Source organism: Chenopodium album, chromosome 4, assembly GCF_948465745.1.
Source record: "Chenopodium album chromosome 4, dcCheAlbu1.1, whole genome shotgun sequence".
Classification (NCBI taxonomy): Eukaryota; Viridiplantae; Streptophyta; class Magnoliopsida; order Caryophyllales; family Amaranthaceae; genus Chenopodium; species Chenopodium album.
Window position 1 is genome coordinate 76,272,141 of NC_137837.1, and position 18,999 is coordinate 76,291,139.

Genomic DNA, 18,999 nt, shown 5'->3' on the forward strand with positions numbered 1-18,999 from the left:
ATGCATATATATATATATATATATATATATATATATATATATATATATATATATATATATATATATATATATATATATATATATATATATATATATATATATATATATATATATATATATATATATACTATTTTGGAGTACACATTTATTTGTATATTATATATATATTTGAATGCTATTTGTATATAATATATTAGCAGGTTCAAGGATTATTTTTGGTGCAATTTAATAATATTGAGCATGATATATATACAAGATTATTTTTGGTGATTACAGGTTGGATTAAAAAAAAACAGGAATCATTTGGCGCAAAAATTTAATGCAGCATGCAGGTAGCTAGGATTTAAAAATTTGATTATTCGAAAGAAAAAAAAAAATTTAAAAAAAAAATTACCCATTTGAGACCGGTTATCATACATGCATGGTCTTTACACAAACGCTGTATATTCTTTTTAAAAAAAAGAGAGACCGCCTAACTAAGAAAGTGGTCTTAGTTATTTCAAAAAGAGAGACCGCCTAAGTAAAAAAAGTGGTCTTAGTTTGGTATACAAGAGACCGCTTTTCTGACAAAAACGGTCTCTTATGCTTCTACAATTTCAAAATATCAACCACCTAAAGAGACCGTTTTTGTCAGAAAAGCGGTCTCTGGTATAGCAACTTAAGACCGCCTCTTTACAAGCGGTCTCTTAGCCAAAGAGACCACTGAGCTAGAGACCGCCTCGAAAGCAGTCTCTTTGGCCTTTTTCAACTGGTCTCTTTGGCCTTTTTTGTAGTAGTGCATGCTAGTTTCTATAAGTATATGATGTGTTTAATGCTTTAATTATTTATGATATTATTATCATGCATGACTAACGCAAAAGTTTTAAAGTTGGTTTGGTTTTAATAAGGGCCTACAATGGTTTCAAGTTGTAAAATGGTTTTATTTTACTTCGTTTGACTTTGGTTTTGACTTTACTTTCGTTGGTTGACTTTTCAAGTTGACTTGTTTTGAATGGTTTTGAAATTAGTCTTCCGCTGTGTGTCTTTGATGGTTGCCTTAGTCGTTTTCACGGTGGCGGTAATATCTTAGATATTCCTATTTAAATTTTTAAACAGGGCAAAACATGTATTTTAAAAGAAATGAATTTCTAGGGTGTTACACTATAACAAAAAAGACGACTCATAAACCAACCTAACGCGTCGCCTGTAATGAAAAAGGCGACTCATAAACCAACCTAACGCGTCACGTTATAGGCGATGCGTAAAGGGGTGCCTATTGTGTCGGTGCCTGTAGTGTCGCCCTTGAAGCGATGTGTAAGATGGTTTAGAGGCGACTCGATAGGGGTTTTTTGTAGTAGTAGTAGTAGTAGTATATATATATATATATATATATATATATATATATATATATATATATATACTACCTCCGTTTCTCATTAGTTGCAACTTTGAACTCGACACGGATTTTAAGACAAAATTTCATAATGGTTGATTAATTAATCAAAGATAAGTAATCAAGCAAGGTAGGAGAGAGAAAGTAAAGGTAATTAATTATTTACCCACCACCACCAACAACACCCACCACCACCAACAGCACCCACCACACAACCGTCGGCCAACAGCACCCACCGCACCACCGTCGGCCGTAGCACCCACCTTGAAGCCACCCACGTCATAGCCTTAAACCATCGCATCTCAACCCATAATAGGCCCTGAAACCACGCACCCACACACACACGAACAACCGTAAAACCCTCTCTTAGCTCGGAAAACCCCATAACCACCCCCTTTTAGCTCAAACCACCTTAAAACTACCCTTTCTCAACTCAAACCACCTCGAAATCGTACACCCTCACTCAACCCCAGAACCACCCACAATCAACCTAAATCGCTCAAAAACTACCCCTACTCACCCTGAACCACAACGAAACCACCCTCAATCACCCTAATCCACCCAGAAATCGCCTCAAGCAACCACAAACTAGCCCACCCACCCCTTAAACCATTAGATCTAAACGATTTTTTTTCAAAAAAAAAAAAAAAAAGAAGAGAGAGAAATAGGAACACAGGAGGAGGAGGCGACTTTGACGGTGGTGATGAGCATCGACAACGTTGAAGATGGTGTTGCGGTGGTATGATTTACGGTGGTTAGATGTAGCAACGGCAACGATAAAGGCGGGTGTTGCGGTGGTCTGATTTGTTCGTGGGAGATGAAGATGGGAGATAATGATTTTTGATTTAATTGGGTGACATAACTTATGTTAAATAAGTTAGATTAGGAATTTAATGAAATATGAATTATGTAGTTAATTGTGTTTATGAGCTCTTTAGTAAGGGTATTTTTGTACTTTCATTGAAAAAAACTTACTTAAAAAGGAAAAAAAATGAAAAGTTGCAACTAATATGTAGCACCCCTAAATGGCAAAAGTTGCAACTAATATGTAACGGAGGTAGTATATAAGTATATATGAAATATATATATATATATATATATATATGAAATAACAAGAAGTTCATATTAAAATATCCAACAAGCCAACACTATCCAAATTACGAGCTCCATAGAAATTCAAACACAAAACTAAAGTGTTTTTTTTTTTTTAATCATAGTCAATTAAATTTTCTTTGACCAAATAATTAATTAGATCACAAAAACCAACACCCACTAGTCTTAGTTTCACTCCATGATAATCTTCTAATCAATACCATCACTAAATTACAAGTGAATACAGAATTAGAAAATTAGCATTAGAAAATCTGTAATAGACCTCCGTTCCTATAAAAAAAATCCCTTATTTTAATTATAATATGATTTTGATATTTGTCTCAATTACCAAATGATTATAAAAAACAAAATTAGCATCGAGAGATGAGAGATGAGAATTGTGTAGAAGAAGGTTCATGATACACATTATTGGGAAAAATACTACAACAAGTGAACAAGCCAACAAGGTGTAAAAATATTACACTTAGGGCCTGTTCTCTTATGTTGAAATTCAGTTCAGTTCAGCTCAGTTCAGCTCAGTTCAGTTCAGCTCCTAATTTCCTTCTCTTATAAAATATTCATTTCAGTTCAGTTTAGTTCAGTCAATGAGAACAGGCCCTTAGTTGATGCCTTGACATAACAAACACAAAGCTATATTATAGATCAATTTATTAGCTTGCAATGACATGTAAAGTGTTAACAATAAATTCATTATTTACAACAAAAAAAAAAAAAAAAGAAGTATAATGAATTATTATAAGTGAAAAACAAAAAGAAATACTCAGTATCATCACAAACTGAAAAATGCACTATTATATATCAAATCAGAGCAATGATAAAGCCTTTTCGTTAAACTTTACATATAAATTCTTATATTCACCTAAAATTGAGCTTAGTTTTAGTCGGATCTTAATCTTCAAGAGCTATTTCGTGTGTTTGGTTCAAAATTTTAGTACTAATGAATACAATTTTGACATAGATCTTAAAATTCCTGAGCTTAGTTTTTAGTCAGCTCTTAAATTTCTTGAGCTGAATTAATTTAGATATTAAATTATAGTACAACCATATAAAATCACCCCTAAAATATTAGTAATTGTAATTCATTCAATTGATATAACAAATATTTCCTTAATTTCAATTATAATAAGATTTTGACATTTCTAACAATAATTAAATGACTATCAAAAACAAAATAAGAATCGAGAGATGAAATATTTGTGGGTATTATCAAATTTTAAAACGCATAGATTTAATTAGATAGGTTGAAAATTTGGCAAAATTATGTGGGAATTATATCTTACTTCATCACATATCAAACTCATATATATGAACTAATTTTGTAATGATATTCATAATTAAAAAACCCCTTAAATTAATATCTAATACCCAATTTTAAAAAGGGTTTTTGAATAAGAAACAAAAATCATATTTTCAAATCCACACAAAATGAGGATTAGAATGATGGATTATTGTTTGAAATTGATCTTACTAAAATTTTAAAAAGAACTATAATATTGATTTTCATGAGAATTTATCTAAATCTTAATCTAATCTCTTTAATTTCCTCTCTTTTGAAATCTAAACTCATACAAAAAAAAAAAAAAAAAAAAAAGAGGAATGTTAGGGTTTAGAAAATATGAAGTTGAACAATATAGTTACGAATGTAGACTAATTTTTTGGACTTTTTGGCAAAACTATAGGTAAGGCGCGTCATTTAACTTTTCCCCTAAATTTCAAAAGCGGACTGCTGAATTCATCACTTAACAATCACGTGCACTATGTCGACGCTTTTAATTGTCAGATTTAATATTCGACATAGAAAAGCGTCGAGGTGAATCGCAACCTATATTTTAAGGCTAACGGTTTCCTATAGCGTCGACCATACAGTGTCGAGATTATGAGGCTTTTGTAGTAGTAAATGTTATATGAAGTATGAGGGGTTGATGAGATTTGAACTGGATTTTGATTTTCTTGTCAAATTGTTCTTAATACCACGTTAAACCATAAGTGAGAAGCAACAATAACAAGGAAAAATTAAGGCAAGAAAATTAATACTGAGTAATATGGACACACTAACTTAATATTAAAAAAAATTAGCAAAAACACGTCAAATTAGTAAGACTTTTATATGACTATATATGAACATATATGGTTTTTTATCAAGTTCATCCTTTAATTTGATTAAATGATATGCCAAGTGCCCAACATCAATATTTATAGTTGAATTGATTAATTGAAGCTGAAGTTGAAAAAAATGGTTAAAAGATTCCAGAACTTCCTTAATTATTATATAGTTTTAATGTTCTAAGATTTTCGCGAAGCATTGTTTGAGAATACAAGCTTTTAGATATATTAACATATCTGGATGAAGCAAGAGCCTTTGCTTGATTTATCCAGAACTTCTAGAACATACATGCACATACTCCACAAAAATATTAGGACAATAACAGTTGGGCATCACCCAGCCATATGCAGCAATATGAAAACATGTAAATTTTGCAAATTAAATTTGCAAATTAATTGAATTCTTTTTTTTTTTTTTTCTGCCAATAAGAAGAAAGTGATAAGTTACTACAATTTAAATTTTATAACTTTATTCTTACGTTTATCTAGTCTAATGAATTATGTATATAACGTGTCTAAAAGGTGTATTACTAGTATAACAAAAATAGAGGAAGCAATAATAAGATACATACACTTTTGTAAACAATAGTAGGAGTACGTTTTATAAAATGGTGGCATGAAACTACATTTACATGGGAAATACCTTTACAAGAAACACTACTTAAGATTGAGTTAAGGTTAAAGTAAGTGGAAAATTAAATATTAGAGTTTGAGGGATAATGTAAAACTAAATGATAGTGGTTGCACTAGGCTGGTTTGCAGCTAATTTCACTCTTTCACTATGGGCCTGTTCACATTTACATAATTTCATTTCAATTCAGTTCAGTTCATCTCCTAATTTCCCACTCTCATAAAATATTCATTTCAGCTTAGTTCAGTTCAGTTCAGTTCAATTCCAACCAGTCCAGTTCAGTTCAGTTTAGTTCAGCTCCAATCAGTTCAGTTCAGTTTAGCTCAGTTCAGTAAATGCGAACAAGCCCTATGTTGATCAAAGTGAAATGGGGATGGAAGCCCCAAAAATGAAGAAAAATTGGCAGTTTAACAGAAATAAAAGTTTATTTATAACTTTAAGTCCAATACCTTGTTAATTTTGGAATTATAATTTGAAAGTAGTTATTTTTTATTTAGATAATTAGTTATGTTTTATTTAGATAATTAGTTATGTTTTGTTAGTCATTATAGCAAAAGACTCCACAATAATAAAATACTTACAAAAATTTTGTAACGCAAGTCATGCCTAAAATAATAATGTTCCTTCCTTCCTTCCTTTTTTTTTTTTTTTTTTTTTTTTTTTGATTAAAAGTAATAATGTTCCTTTGATATTAACCTGTTATATACTACTAGCTACTTCAGTTTTTTTTTATTAGCTGACACGTGTTGACTTTAGCGCTATTTACACATTTCCCTTTAACCGTGTTTTGTGCTTTATACATAATGAAAAATATAGTCATGTAAGATCTTGTTAGATTCGTCACGATGTATATATTTTCAAAATATCAACTTTTCATAATTTTTGCTAGGCTTATCGGTAAATCAAGATATTAATGATTGAATTTGTGCATTGGCAAATGTGACTAAAGAAACGAGTCAACTAAAAATAAACGGAGGAAGTATGCTACTATTAGTTTGAGTGAATTGTTTTCTGCATTGGATTGCAGCCTTAGCAATTCAATAAACTACCACAATCCAAATCAACGTGTAGGTAAATACTAAATATGGCCCTAATTGTAGATTGATCGATAGTAATTTGATATAATTGAACATAAAATAATAACCAAGCTTGATCATGAAAACAACAAAATGAAATCCATTGTATTATAATTGCCGAACAAAAAAACATTAAAGAGTTGGAAATAAATTAAAAAGCATACATTATACAAGAAACTCTTCCATTGCTTCCATTGCATATACTAGATAAAGTTGCTTGTATACCTTTGATACATGAATTCGACACTGTGATAGTTATTAGGTGTCTCGATTTGCATCAATCTTACATATGTAGACCTGGTAGAGGTGCGGTACAAAGTCCAATAACAATATCGGAGTTTGAGCAGACTAGTCCTTTACAACAATTATATACGCCTTTAGCAGCACATATATTGCCGAATCCTTGGCATTTTTCTGTTTCTTTGGTTGGCTCAGCAGCAACGACGATTGTCGGAACTGAAACAATGAATATTAATCGCAATTAATTAAAAATCAATGAAATATAAATGGAGTAATATAGAGTAATAAAACATGCATGGATTGGAGATACAAATTAAGATTTTAAACCCGTGTGAAGCACGTACGAAAAATGTGTAATACTCCTTTTGTCTCATAATACATGAGTAACATGACACAGTCAAACATTGCACATATGTCAATGCACTAGTTTGACTTTATTTTTATATAATTAAATATTAATGAAAATTATTTTTAAAATTATATTATGAAACTTTATATTAAAACCTATCTAACAATATATTTTATGATAATATATATTTTTATTATATTAGTAAAAAATCATGGTTAAACCTAATGCATGAATAGTGAACGTCTCAAGTATAAGGGGACGGAGGGAGTAATGATAAGTACTGTGGTAGAAGAAGATCGAGGAGCCAAACCTGTTACACTAAGTAGAAGAACAGCTACGAACATCATTGCCATCACAGTGTAATTGATGCGAAGGTTGGCCATTACGAGTTTACGATGTATGTGATGATCAATGAAGCGAATGCAATAAGATTGAAGTACTTCAACTTAAGCTTATTCAATCTATGTATATGGTTGAGTATTTATTCCTCAACTTTACGCACTATTTATTCTGTTTGCCAAATGCAAATGACAACTAATTGTCTAGTGATCCACAAACAAAAAATAAAACTAAATATTTTCTCATTATTAAATAATTAAGATGAATCATGTTTGTAGAATTGTAGTTGTTGCAGCCATGTCTTTGCTTTGCTGGACTCGTCAATAATTCTAAAATAAACTAACATTTGTTAATAAAGTCATACTTTATCACGTAACAAGCAAAGTTGAATTATTTATTTATCTATTTTAGGAAATAACTCTTAAGATGAAGTCTAGCTTAGGAAATAATTTTTACTTTTTATAGGCATTGGATATGTTTGGAACTTTTTTTTTTTTTTTTTTTTGAAATAAAATTGATTCATAAATAAGTCATACGACATCTACAAAGAGATTTAGATCTAACAAATACATAATAATTGAATCAAATAAAAACATTCTGTAAGCATAGCTACGATCGTTGTTGCAAATCGTACATTCTTCATACCCTCTTTCATATCGCTGTGATTTACAGCCTTCTTCGGCGAGGGGGTCTATCGATCTGTTGTAGCCGTGCATAAAATTTCCGTCTGATTCAGTCGATTGTTGTCGAAATATTAATCTCTTTTTCAATCTCGCACAAAATTTTACCCATGAAACAACTATATAGCAATCCATGAAATAAAAAAGCAAATCCTCCCTCAAAAGAGAGAAGAAAAACCTGGTCTTTCGAAGGAGCCAAATCCTCCTAAAGAGGAAGAAAACCCCTGTCTTTCGAGGCATTGGATATGTTTGGAACTTTATTGATGTATAAAAGTAGAAGTGAAATCTATCTATTTTTTTAAAAAATTTATTATTATTATTATTATTATTATTATTATTATTATTATTATTATTATTTTGGTTAAAAAAATATTATTACTACTAATTTATATTTACAAGGTCTTTAAAGCATGCATTTGACTAGGGGCGGATCTTGAGTTGCTTTCTTACAAGGCCAAAGGAAAGTCTTCACGTAATACTACTCTACTTAAAATATTAATACAAAATAATTTATTAATAGTACGATACTTTGTTACTATATCATGTGTTTGGGTCCAATTATGCTAATTGGGCCTAGTCATTAAATGATTCAATATGCCAAGGTCAAGGCCCAATCCTCCATCTTGCCAAGTCAACATAAAGTCAAGTGGGCCAAATGGTCATGGTCAGCCCATGACTAAGTCTAGCCCATTCATTCTCCTTGCCAAGCTAAGGTATAAAAGCCTTCAATTACATCATTTATCATTAATTCACATTAAAGCCTCAAGCATTAACTCTCTTGCATAGCTTTCTCTCTCTAAACACTGTTTGACTTCGGCATCGGAGGGGTCTTCCTCGGATCCACTCCCAAGGCCAGTTTTACGTGTGTTTGCTGTGTAGGAAACCTTCGGCCCAACATCATTTGGACCGGACTAGTCTTCATCCACTTCATTGGACCTTCGGCAAGGTCCCATTGTTTTCACCCGAAACAATTTGGCGCCGTCTGTGGGGAAGACTTTCAAAAAATCTTTAAGCCAATCAAAATCATCTTATAAAAATCTTAGTAGCAATGGCTAAGAATCGCAAGAACAAGCGAGTAAGTCAAGGAGCAGGCGAAAGGCCTAAGATTCCTACACCATCACCTTCTCCGGACCGGAACTCCTCTAAGGGTGCCAGTTCTGGAGAAGCATACCGGGAGGATTCCCTTTCTCCCATAATTCACCAATCTCATCATAGACCGAGTCCTCCTTGGTCTAACAAATGTCAGTCCGATCGTAGGACTCAATCAGTGCCTCAAAGCGGACCTTTGAGTATCCACTCTCACTCTCACACTCAGCCGAGGACCCCTTTAACGGGGCCTAGCTCGGAAGAGGTGGCGAGAGCGCTGACGGTGCTCATGGAGGCGATGAGGGCTCAGAACATGCCTCCTCCTCGTGACCGAACTCCTCCGCATACCAGACATTAGTGGAGGAAGCTCGGCCAGGATGGGGAGAAACCTCCCTCCTTCAGGGAGCTGGAAGAGTGGGAAGAGGACACCTGGAGGACTAAAAGAGAGAGGAAAAAGAACCCCCACTTTTTCAAAGGATCCTCTACTTCTCGGCCAGAAACTCACAAAAGCAGCAGCTCTGCCTCTCGGCCAGAGACTGTTCGCCGAGGGCGGCCAGAGACTGTTCGCCGAAGCGCCCTTGACCGGCTCGGCGGTAGGGAGCTGAGTGTGCACAGCCGCTTCTCATTCCCTGTAGCCGAGGCCCGAACTTCCCAGCCAAGGACGAAAACCACTCTTACCTCTCTAAGAGGGCAGAGCACGGTCCCTTCGTCCAGGAACAAGGGCAAGGCCGTGATGCTTCCTACCAGTTCTCCATTCGAGCAATGGATTCTGGAAGAGCATGTGCCGACGGTTAAAATCCCGTCGCACATTACATACGATGGAACTTCAGATCCAAAGGACCATATTGCCTCTTACGAGGGGCACATGCATCTTTGCCCCAGGTCCGAAGCGACCTGGTGCAAATATTTTCCCACCACTCTCAAGGGGGTCGCGCAAGCGTGGATCTCCAAGGGAGTAAAGGAAGGCTCTATAACGGGGTGGGACGACCTGTCCACCAAGTTTAAGAGCAAATTCTCCATGGCAAACCGCCGAGAGAAGACCACTGCAGAGCTCATGGGCCTGCAGCAAGGGGAGACCGAGAGTCTCCGGGATTACCTGACTCGTTTCAGCAACGAGTCATCCAGCGTTTCCCAGCTGGACCAAGGGCTGGCTGTCTTTGCAATGCAGAACGACCTTCAGCCTGGAAAGTTCCTCGACTTCATGGTCATGCATCCCCCGCAGACCCTGGAGGAAGCTCTGAATGCTTCGGATAAATTTATCCGAGCCGAGGAGTGGAACAAAACAAAATCCCAACCCCAATCTGGGGGCGGGAAGCAAAAACAATCATTCGAAGGCAAAGGCCAGAAGGCGAAGGGTAAGGCGAAAGCCTCCGAACAATCTTCGGCCAACGAGCCGAAGAAGGAAAAATCTGCTCCGTTCACGGGGAGATACGAATCCTACACTCCGCTGGCCCTTCCGCGCGCTAAAATTTACAGCGTGACGAAGGAAGAGCAGAGTTACAGGAAGCCGAGACCGCTCCCAGAGTGGTATCAGCACAAAAATAAAAATCAGTGGTGTGAGTTCCATGAATCACCGGGACACAACACTGAGGAATGTATCCAGCTGAAGGACCAAATCGAGGATATGGTCCGGAAGGGATATTTGAAAAAATACATCGCGGATCACCGCGAGAAAAAAGAGGCTGAGAAATCCGAAAAGGACTCTCGGCAAGAACTCGATTTCCCCCGAAAGAACAGCAAAAATGCGGAGGGAAAATTTCCTCCAATTAACGTTATCTCGGGAGGAATATGTTCTCAGAGGGAGCACAAACGTCACCTTAGGGCTTTGACCCACCAGGTGAACAATGCTAGCATTCAGCCGCCCCAGTCGCCGGTGCCGAACATGACGTTCACATCCGCCGACTGTCGGGGGTGACATACCCTCATGAGGGATCTGTTGGTGATCATCGCCACGGTGGCCAACCACGACGTCAGCAAGGTTCTTGTTGATGGCGGCAGCGGAGCAAACATTTTGTTCCGAAAGGCCTACAACCAAATCAAGCTGAAGCCCAAGCACCTCACGTCGGTACCCTACCTGGTATCCGGATTTAATGGGGCTTCAACTTATCCAGACGGGAAGGTAACACTTCCTGTCACCATCGGTTGTGATGAGGCAGCCAGGAACGTCATGACCGAATTCTTGGTCATCGATGCTCCTTCTGTGTACAACGTGATCATGGGGAGACCCATTATTCACGAGATCCAAGGGGTAGTCTCGACATACCACTAGTTGATGATCTATGTCTCAGACGTTGGCTACCCCGAGAGAATCGAGGGCAGCCAAAAGGAGGCCCGAAGGTGCAACTACCTCAAGCCATCCACCAGTCGTACGAAAGATGACGGCGAGGATGAAGAGGAGAAAGACAGGCAGCCGAGCGCGAAAAAGCCAAAAGGCCTAAGTGCTTCGGCTCAAGGAGACCTGGCCAAAGAAAAAGGGCAAGGAAAAGAAAAGGCTAGCTCATTATCTGAGCCGAAAGACTCAGAGAGCCAGTCGAAAAAGAAAAAGTCTGGAACCCCTGCTGACATAGACAACAGGCCAGAAAGCGAAGAGTCCAGCCCCACGGCAATGGAGCTGGACCAGCAGACCGAAACGGTTGAGTTGACCGAAGGAGACACCGAAAAATGCGTTACAATCGGGCTGGATCTTGATCCGAGAGTCCGCGTTGAGCTCATCCAACTCCTTCGAGACAACCGAGATGTGTTTTCTTTCTCGGCAGCTGACATGCCCAGGATAAGTCCAAACCTCATCTCTCATAAGCTTAACGTCGACCCAACATGTCGGCCAGTTAAGCAAAAGAAGCGGAATTACTCCGCAAATAAGAACCGAGACATCGCAGCCGAGGTCAAAAAGTTGCTGGATGCAGGCTTCATCGAACCCTGTCAGTATCCAGAATGGCTGGCCAATGTGGTGATGGTTCAGAAGGCAAATGGCACCTGGAGAATGTGCGTTTACTTCACGGACCTAAATAAGGCATGCCCGAAGGATTTCTATCCCTTGCCGAGGATCGATCAGCTAGTCGATTCGATAAGTGGCCATGCTTTGCTTAGTTTCATGGACGCATTTTCTGGGTATCATCAGATCTTCATGCACCCCGACGACCGAGCAAAGGCAGCATTCGTCACGAACGCCGGGGTGTACAATTACAAAATGATGCCCTTCGGATTGAAAAATGCGGGGGCAACATATCAAAGGCTGGTGGACCAAGTTTTTGCCGATCAAAAAGGCCGAAACATGGAAGTCTATGTCGACGATTCCATCGTCAAAAGCAAAAAAGATGAAGACCATATTAAGGACCTGGCGGAAACTTTCGCCACTTTAAGAAAGCACCAGATGAAACTGAATCCGAAGAAGTGTGTTTTTGGCGTGAAGTCAGGGAAATTCCTTGGATTCATGGTCAGCAAAAGAGGGATTGATGCCAATCCCACCAAGGTGCAGGCAGCACTCGATCTTCCCGAGCCAAAAACAAAAAAGGACGTTCAGCGGCTCACCGGAAGAATGGCAGCCCTCTCGAGGTTCATCTCCAAGGCCTCGGATAAGGGGTTACCTTTCTTCAAAGCCCTGAAACTCCCAAAAACAAAAGAGCTCGTTTGGGAGGACGAGTAGAGAGAAGCCTTCAAGCAGCTTCGGGAGCATCTAGCTTAACTTCCAACACTGGCTAGCCTAGTAGAGGGAGAGTCCCTGTACTTATACGTGGCTGTCAGCACAGCCACCATCAGTGCAGTGCTGCTGAGGGAAGAAAATAAAATTCAACAACCGATCTATTTCGTCAGCCACACTCTGACGGATGCCGAGACCCGCTACCCCTTACTCGAAAAAGTTGCTTATGCAGTGGTGGTAGCTGCTCGGAAGTTAAGATCCTATTTTGATTGTCATCAGATAGTGGTTTTGACTGATCAGCCGCTGGAAAAGGTTCTCGGCAAAGTTGAAAAATCTGGTAGGCTAGCCAAATGGGCTTTCGAGCTCACAGAGTTCAGCATCAGATACCAGCCGAGAGCGGCCATAAATTCTCAAGCTCTGGCGGACTTCCTGGTCGAATGCTCGTACCAGGAGACGCTGGACGATGAAAAGAAAACCTGGACCGTTTTCACGGATGGATCCTCCACCGTGAATGGTTCGGGGGCAGGGGTGGTTATAACCTCTCCTGAAGGCAAGTCCTTCGAATATGTACTAAAATTTTCATTCAAAGCTTCAAACAACAAAGCCGAATATGAGGCGGCCATTGTCGGCCTAGAATTGTGCATCTCGCTGAAAGCCGAGCATGTTTGTCTGAAAACAGAATCTCAGCTAGTTGCATATCAGATTGGTGGCAGATACGAGGCCAAAGAGCCCTCGATGATATCATATCTTGCCAAGATCAAATCAGTTATTGCAAAGCTGAGAACTTTTGAAGTTCAGCTGATCCCAAGGGGTCAGAATGCACAAGCCGACGCACTCTCCAAAATTGCTAGTTAACCTCTTACTGAGCTGAACCGATCCGTTTATGTGGAGGTGCGCCGAGAAAGAAGTGTTGACGAAGCACCTGAAGTGTGCTGCGCTGACCAAGAGCCAAGCTGGATGGATCCCATCTTAGCTTTCAAGCTTCGGGGAGGAATTCCCGAAGAAAAAATTTTGGCCTCCAAGTTGAAGCGAACCAGTTCAAGGTTCATTGTCTTCAAGGGGGAGCTGCTGAAGAAATCCTTCTCAGCCCCGTTGCTGAAATGCGTGGGGCCGACAGATGCAGATTATATCCTTCGGGAAATCCACCTCGGCATCTGTGGGAACCACATTGGGGGAAGGACCCTAGCCCACAAAGCATTAAGGGAAGGGTACTATTGGCCTACCATGATCTCAGACGCTAAGGAGCTGGTTAGAAAGTGCGAAAAATGTCAAAAATTTGCACCAGTCATCCATCAGCCAGCCCAGGAGCTTTAGCCCGTGCTGAGCCCACTTCCATTTGCCCAATGGGGGTTGGATATCCTGGGCCCATTTCCGGATGCTGCATACCAGAAAAAGTGGCTGATAGTCGGTGTCGACTATTTTAGTAAATGGGTTGAGGCCGAAGAAGCCTCGAACATTACAGAGCAAACTGTCAAGAAATTTATCTGGCAGAATATCATCACTCGTTTCGGCATCCCGAAAGTATTTGTCTTTGATCATGGAAGGCAATTTGATAATCTGCCGCTGAAGCGGTATACAGATCAGTTCGGCATCAAACTGGCATATTCAGCGGTAAGCCACCCGCAAAGTAACGGACAAGCCGAAGCTGCAAATAAACAGATTCTGAATGCCCTCAAAAAGAGGGTAGAGGATCAAAAGTCCAAATGGCTAGAGGAGCTCCCAGGAACTCTCTGGTCCCTTCGGACAACCGAAAAAGAAGCAACAGGCCATTCACCCTTCGAATTGGTGTATGGCACCGAAGCCGTTCTCCTAGTGGAAATTGACTCTGAAAGCCTGCGAGTGCACCACTTCTCGGCCGAGAATGAGCAACTTATGAAGGAATCTCTCGATTTCCTTGACGAAGTAAGAGACTCGGCCCGAGTCAGAATGGACGCATACAAGCAGAGAATCAGTAAATTTTACAACCGAAGAGTTCAGGCAAGGCCTCTCAAAGTTGGAGACCTCGTCCTTTGGAACGCTGCTGCGGTCCAGAAAAGCCGAATTCATGGGAAGCTCTCAGCTACTTGGGAGAGACCCTATGAAATCTATGATGAGCTTCAGCCGGGAACATACCGACTTCGGCAGTTGGATGGAGCCGAGCTGAAAAATCATTGGAATGCGGATGTACTTAAGAAATATCAGGTGTAAACCCTTCGGGGCAGAACAATCCTCGTAAGTACATTTTGAAGTATTAATGAAATTAAAAGGCCTCCGAGCCACTATTTTCTACAAACATTTGCAACCTTTACTCTTTCATTTTTTCTTTATTCTATCTACTCTTCAAGGGTTTCCTTCGGCCCTGTCCGAAACCTTCGCCCTCAGAGCATCAGGTTTCGGATTGCCGATAAGCTCGCCTTTTTAAAGAACACCAGTCTTTCAGCTGAGGCGAAAACCTCAGTAAGACTTGTTCTGTAAGGCAATGAGTCCATGGACAAATCTGGGATATTGCCTTAACTGAGCCCTGTATCCCAGAAAGCCATTATTTGAAACACTGCCTTCAGCTGGCCCCGTGTTTGAAATATCCATTTTTTCAGATAGACAGAAAATCAAGAGCAATAGCATAACTGATAGAAAATAAACAAGGAAAAGAAAAATGATCTCAGAAATTTGAAGATCAAGTATTCAAATCTCTTGGGGGGGCAAGAGGCACCACAAGTGCAGACTGCCTCAGCTGAGACCTCGAAGCCGAAGCTTTGTACTTAGCAATTTACCAAAAAAAAAAAAAATGGACTCTCGTTCAAAGCAATCCAAATATTCAAACATGCAAGTTCAAAGCAAGGCAATAAGAGGAAAATGTCAGATTCATAAATGGAAATTATGCTCGGACAACGAGCTACAAGCATAAGTGTTTTAATAACGAGAATGAAAATATCGGCAGCCGCCCACAAGCGGAAAATAACAGCTGCCGAAATATGTACAAAAACAAAAAGTAAACTGTTTGTACATCAAGGCAAGCTGAAGCAAAAAACAAGGCAAAAAGAGATATTCAGAAAGCGGCAAGTTTAAAGTTAAGCACATGTCGATCCGCAAGATTCTGAAGACGACTGCCCGGAGGGTCAGGCTGGTCAACAGCGCCTGGTCCCTGGGCAGTCTCAGTTCCAGCAGCAGAGGAGGCAGGTTGGGCTCTCGTTTGGGCATCAGCGGCTCTCTGTTCAGCCTCCAGCTCCCTTCGTTCGGCTTCCTCCTCGGCTGCTTCAGCCTTTAGAATCTCGAACTCAACGGGAGTAGGGTACTTCATGTAAGGATCTTCGGGATCCTGAACCCAAAGTGCGCACTTAGCCCAATCCAGCGATGGCTCAACATGGAGAGCCAACCTCCGGGCCACCCTAAACCCATTCGTGTAGCCCATCTCATAGTCTTCTTGGGTGTAGAGACGAACCCGGAGCTGGGCTTCAGCATCAGCCAACTTCTTTTGACTCTCCCCCAAATCTTTTTTAGATTTTTCTAACTCTTCGGAGAGTTTGGAGGAGGAGATCTTCTGCTCATCAAGCTCTGATTGGACCTTTGAAGTTTCGGCCTTGGCTCGGGTCAGATCATCTCCCTTAGCCTTCAGCTGATCCTCCAGACCTTTCAACTTCTGGTCCTGGTCCTCAGCAGCAGCTTGAGCAGCAGACAGTTGAGTGTCCCTGGCCTGATGAGCCTCTTCAGCAGCCATCCTGCTAGAATCAATGGCTTCCAGCCTCTGCTCCACCTCCTGGACCTGCTCAGCCGCTTCGGCAGCCACTCGGCGTGAAATGGCTGCCCTGAAGCTAGGAATGTCGAAGGCCCCAAGCTCGTTGATGACTTTCTCCCCTGCCATTAGAGTGGGGAAGACTTCAGTCTCCATGGCGTGGCAGAAGGTCTGAAGGGCTTGGGCAGCCTGCCTCTCATCCTCTTCGGCAGCGGCTTGTTTCTCTTCAGCAGCCTGCTGCTTCAGCGCCGCCAACTTTACCTCTTCCTGGGCGATCTTGGTGTCTTCCCAGACATGCTCCAGCTTGTCCTGGAGGGTGTCTATCAGCTCTACAGTGAGAGTCTGATTGTGCACAACCTGATTACAGGAGCACGTTAGTAAAAAACACACACAAGCAGAAACAACTCTGAACTAAAGAGCTGAATTAAGGGAGGAGAAAAATAAATGGCTAAGTACCTGCATCAGCAGTCGCTGGTTGTCTCTTGCAGGGTCAGGGACCCTTCGACTGGAATCACTCATTCCAGCAGTGGCCTTCAGCGACCACACCCTAGCTCGATCTACCTCGGACATACCAGTAAGGTCGCCAAAGTAGCCCGCAGCTCCTTCTCGGTTTTGGCCCCAAATGCGTTCCCAAACTGATTCGAGGATTGTGATGCGGGGGGCCGAGAAACCCAGGTCTCCAGAATTCAGCGTCTGGAATGAGGGAAAGGAAGACGAGGGAACCTCCTGAGCCTTATCCGGCTCAGCATTCTTTTCCCCTTCAGTGGAACCCAGCTGGTCTCTACCCGGGGCAATAATGGTGACCTCTTCTTCCTCCCCTGGCTCGGGTTGACAGATCAAGGCGTCAACCTCCCTCTCAATATCGCCTGAGAAACCTTCAGCAGTGGGTTTCTCAGCGGCTTCAGCAGAGTGCCCTACAGCACTCCCTTGATTTAAATCTTCTCCTTGAACCCCCCCTTTCGGGTCGGGAGTTCTCTGGTCCACCTCCATTTCTTGAGTTTCAGGAGGTGGAGGAGGGGTTCGAGGAGGCGGGTTTTCTGGCGAAGGGGGAGCCTTCGGCGAGCCTCTGCCTTCATCAGGCTCCCTTATATGTATGCCTCCAGTAGGCATCAGCCCCGTCTGAAGCTGACGAGGACCCAGCACTGCTATCCTCCTTCTCCTCTTGGCTAAGGGATGTTCGTCCATTTCTTCAGATTCAGATGAAGGCGAATCTTCAGGATGAGCAGGAGTTTTCCCTTATCTCCTTCCGCGTCCTTCCTCAGACTGCAGAAAGGGGGGGCATTAAAGGCTTGAGTAAAAAAAAAAACAAAAAAAAAAAAAAAAAAAACAGAACAAAGGCTAAGGAGCTCACCGAAACCCTCGGCTGAGCTTCGGCTGCAGAAGTACCCTGTTCGGCAGCACCGGACGTTCCTTCACCTCCTTCCAAGAAGTTAATCGCCCTGGTCACGTCTTCGGCTGTCTGAGCAGCCCGTGCTTCTTCGGGTAATAGGGGCCTCAAAGAATCCCGCTTCTCCCACCAAGGCTTCTGCTTCAGATAATCTGCAGCAGCCTCGATCTGAAGGCCCGTTGAATGTAAATGCAACGGACGGTCCTTTGGAGCAGTGATCGCCGGAGCTCGGTCTAAGATGACCCTTTCAGCGTTCACGCCCAACCGATTGTAGTCGATACCCGAGGTGGCCTCGCTCAGCTCTGAAAAGGCGAAACGAAGGTTAGACTGAGGGAATGAACATCAAAAGTAAGCAATAAGAAAATAAATAATACAAGTCCTCGGCCCCAGCCGAAGGTACTTACCGCCTCTGTGCTTTTGGCTGAGGCCGACAACCGCCAACATCTTCTCTTGGAAGACGTAATGGTTACCCGGAAGCCATCTCTTTGGGATGAACTTCATTCGGGTGGTTCCCCTAGGATTTTCCTACTTCCCGAAGAAACTCATCTGCTCGTAGCTGGGATGACGAGCGGTGTCAGGGTCTTCAGGACCCAAATCCTGCATGTTCGGATCGGGCCTAGAGAGATAAAGGGGAGCCCCGAAAAAATGGGGGTGCTCCGGATCAGCGGGAACCCTTACCCAGATCCACTGGCCTCTCCAATCCTTATCCGAAGAATCGGCCACATAGTCAAATATTGTGGATGGCTCTTAATTCGCCACCAGCCAGGCCTGTGATGACCATATATGCTCTGGGTGTTCTGCACCAGCTTGTGCATCTTTCGAAAACAGTGCCAGTTCGGTTCAACGGCAAAAAACCGACATACCCAGAGATAGGTCATCACCCGCCGAATGCTGACATGCGTTAACTGGCACAAGGAAATCCTATACTTAATCAGAATATCCCTAACGAAGGAATCTAGAGGGAACCGAAGCCCGTACTGCAGCTTCCGAGTGTACACCCCCACATACCCAGGGGGTGGACGATAAATTCTGTCGGTTGGTGCGAGCATTCGGCACCAGTGCCCATCTTCCTCAAAAATGTCGTAGTGCAATTCTATCTGTTCGGCAAACCGATAGGCTTCGGCATGCCGAACCCACCAGGAGTAAGGGGCATTTTTTTATCATAGCTCGCTGGGCTTCGGCATTTCGCCACTCAGCATGCCCAGGGAGCAAGTTCTAGAGCACAGCGGGCAAATCCTCTACCTGCTCTGCGTCATCAGCCCCGGCGTCTTGCTGGG

General features: G+C 41.4%; 1 protein-coding gene and 1 long non-coding RNA gene across 2 annotated transcripts in view; one reads left to right on the forward strand and one right to left on the reverse strand.

Moving 5' to 3' along the window:
- LOC145627327 (uncharacterized) overlaps nt 1–18,999 on the forward strand; it is a 100,706-nt gene that overhangs the window by 76,599 nt on the left and 5,108 nt on the right. The gene's annotated exons all lie outside the window — the stretch shown is intronic.
- LOC145627326 (uncharacterized) lies at nt 6,376–7,394 on the reverse strand. Its single transcript, XR_014111373.1, has 2 exons — nt 7,195–7,394; nt 6,376–6,751 (listed from the first exon to the last, which is right to left on the reverse strand). It is a non-coding gene; the product is annotated as an uncharacterized LOC145627326 (long non-coding RNA).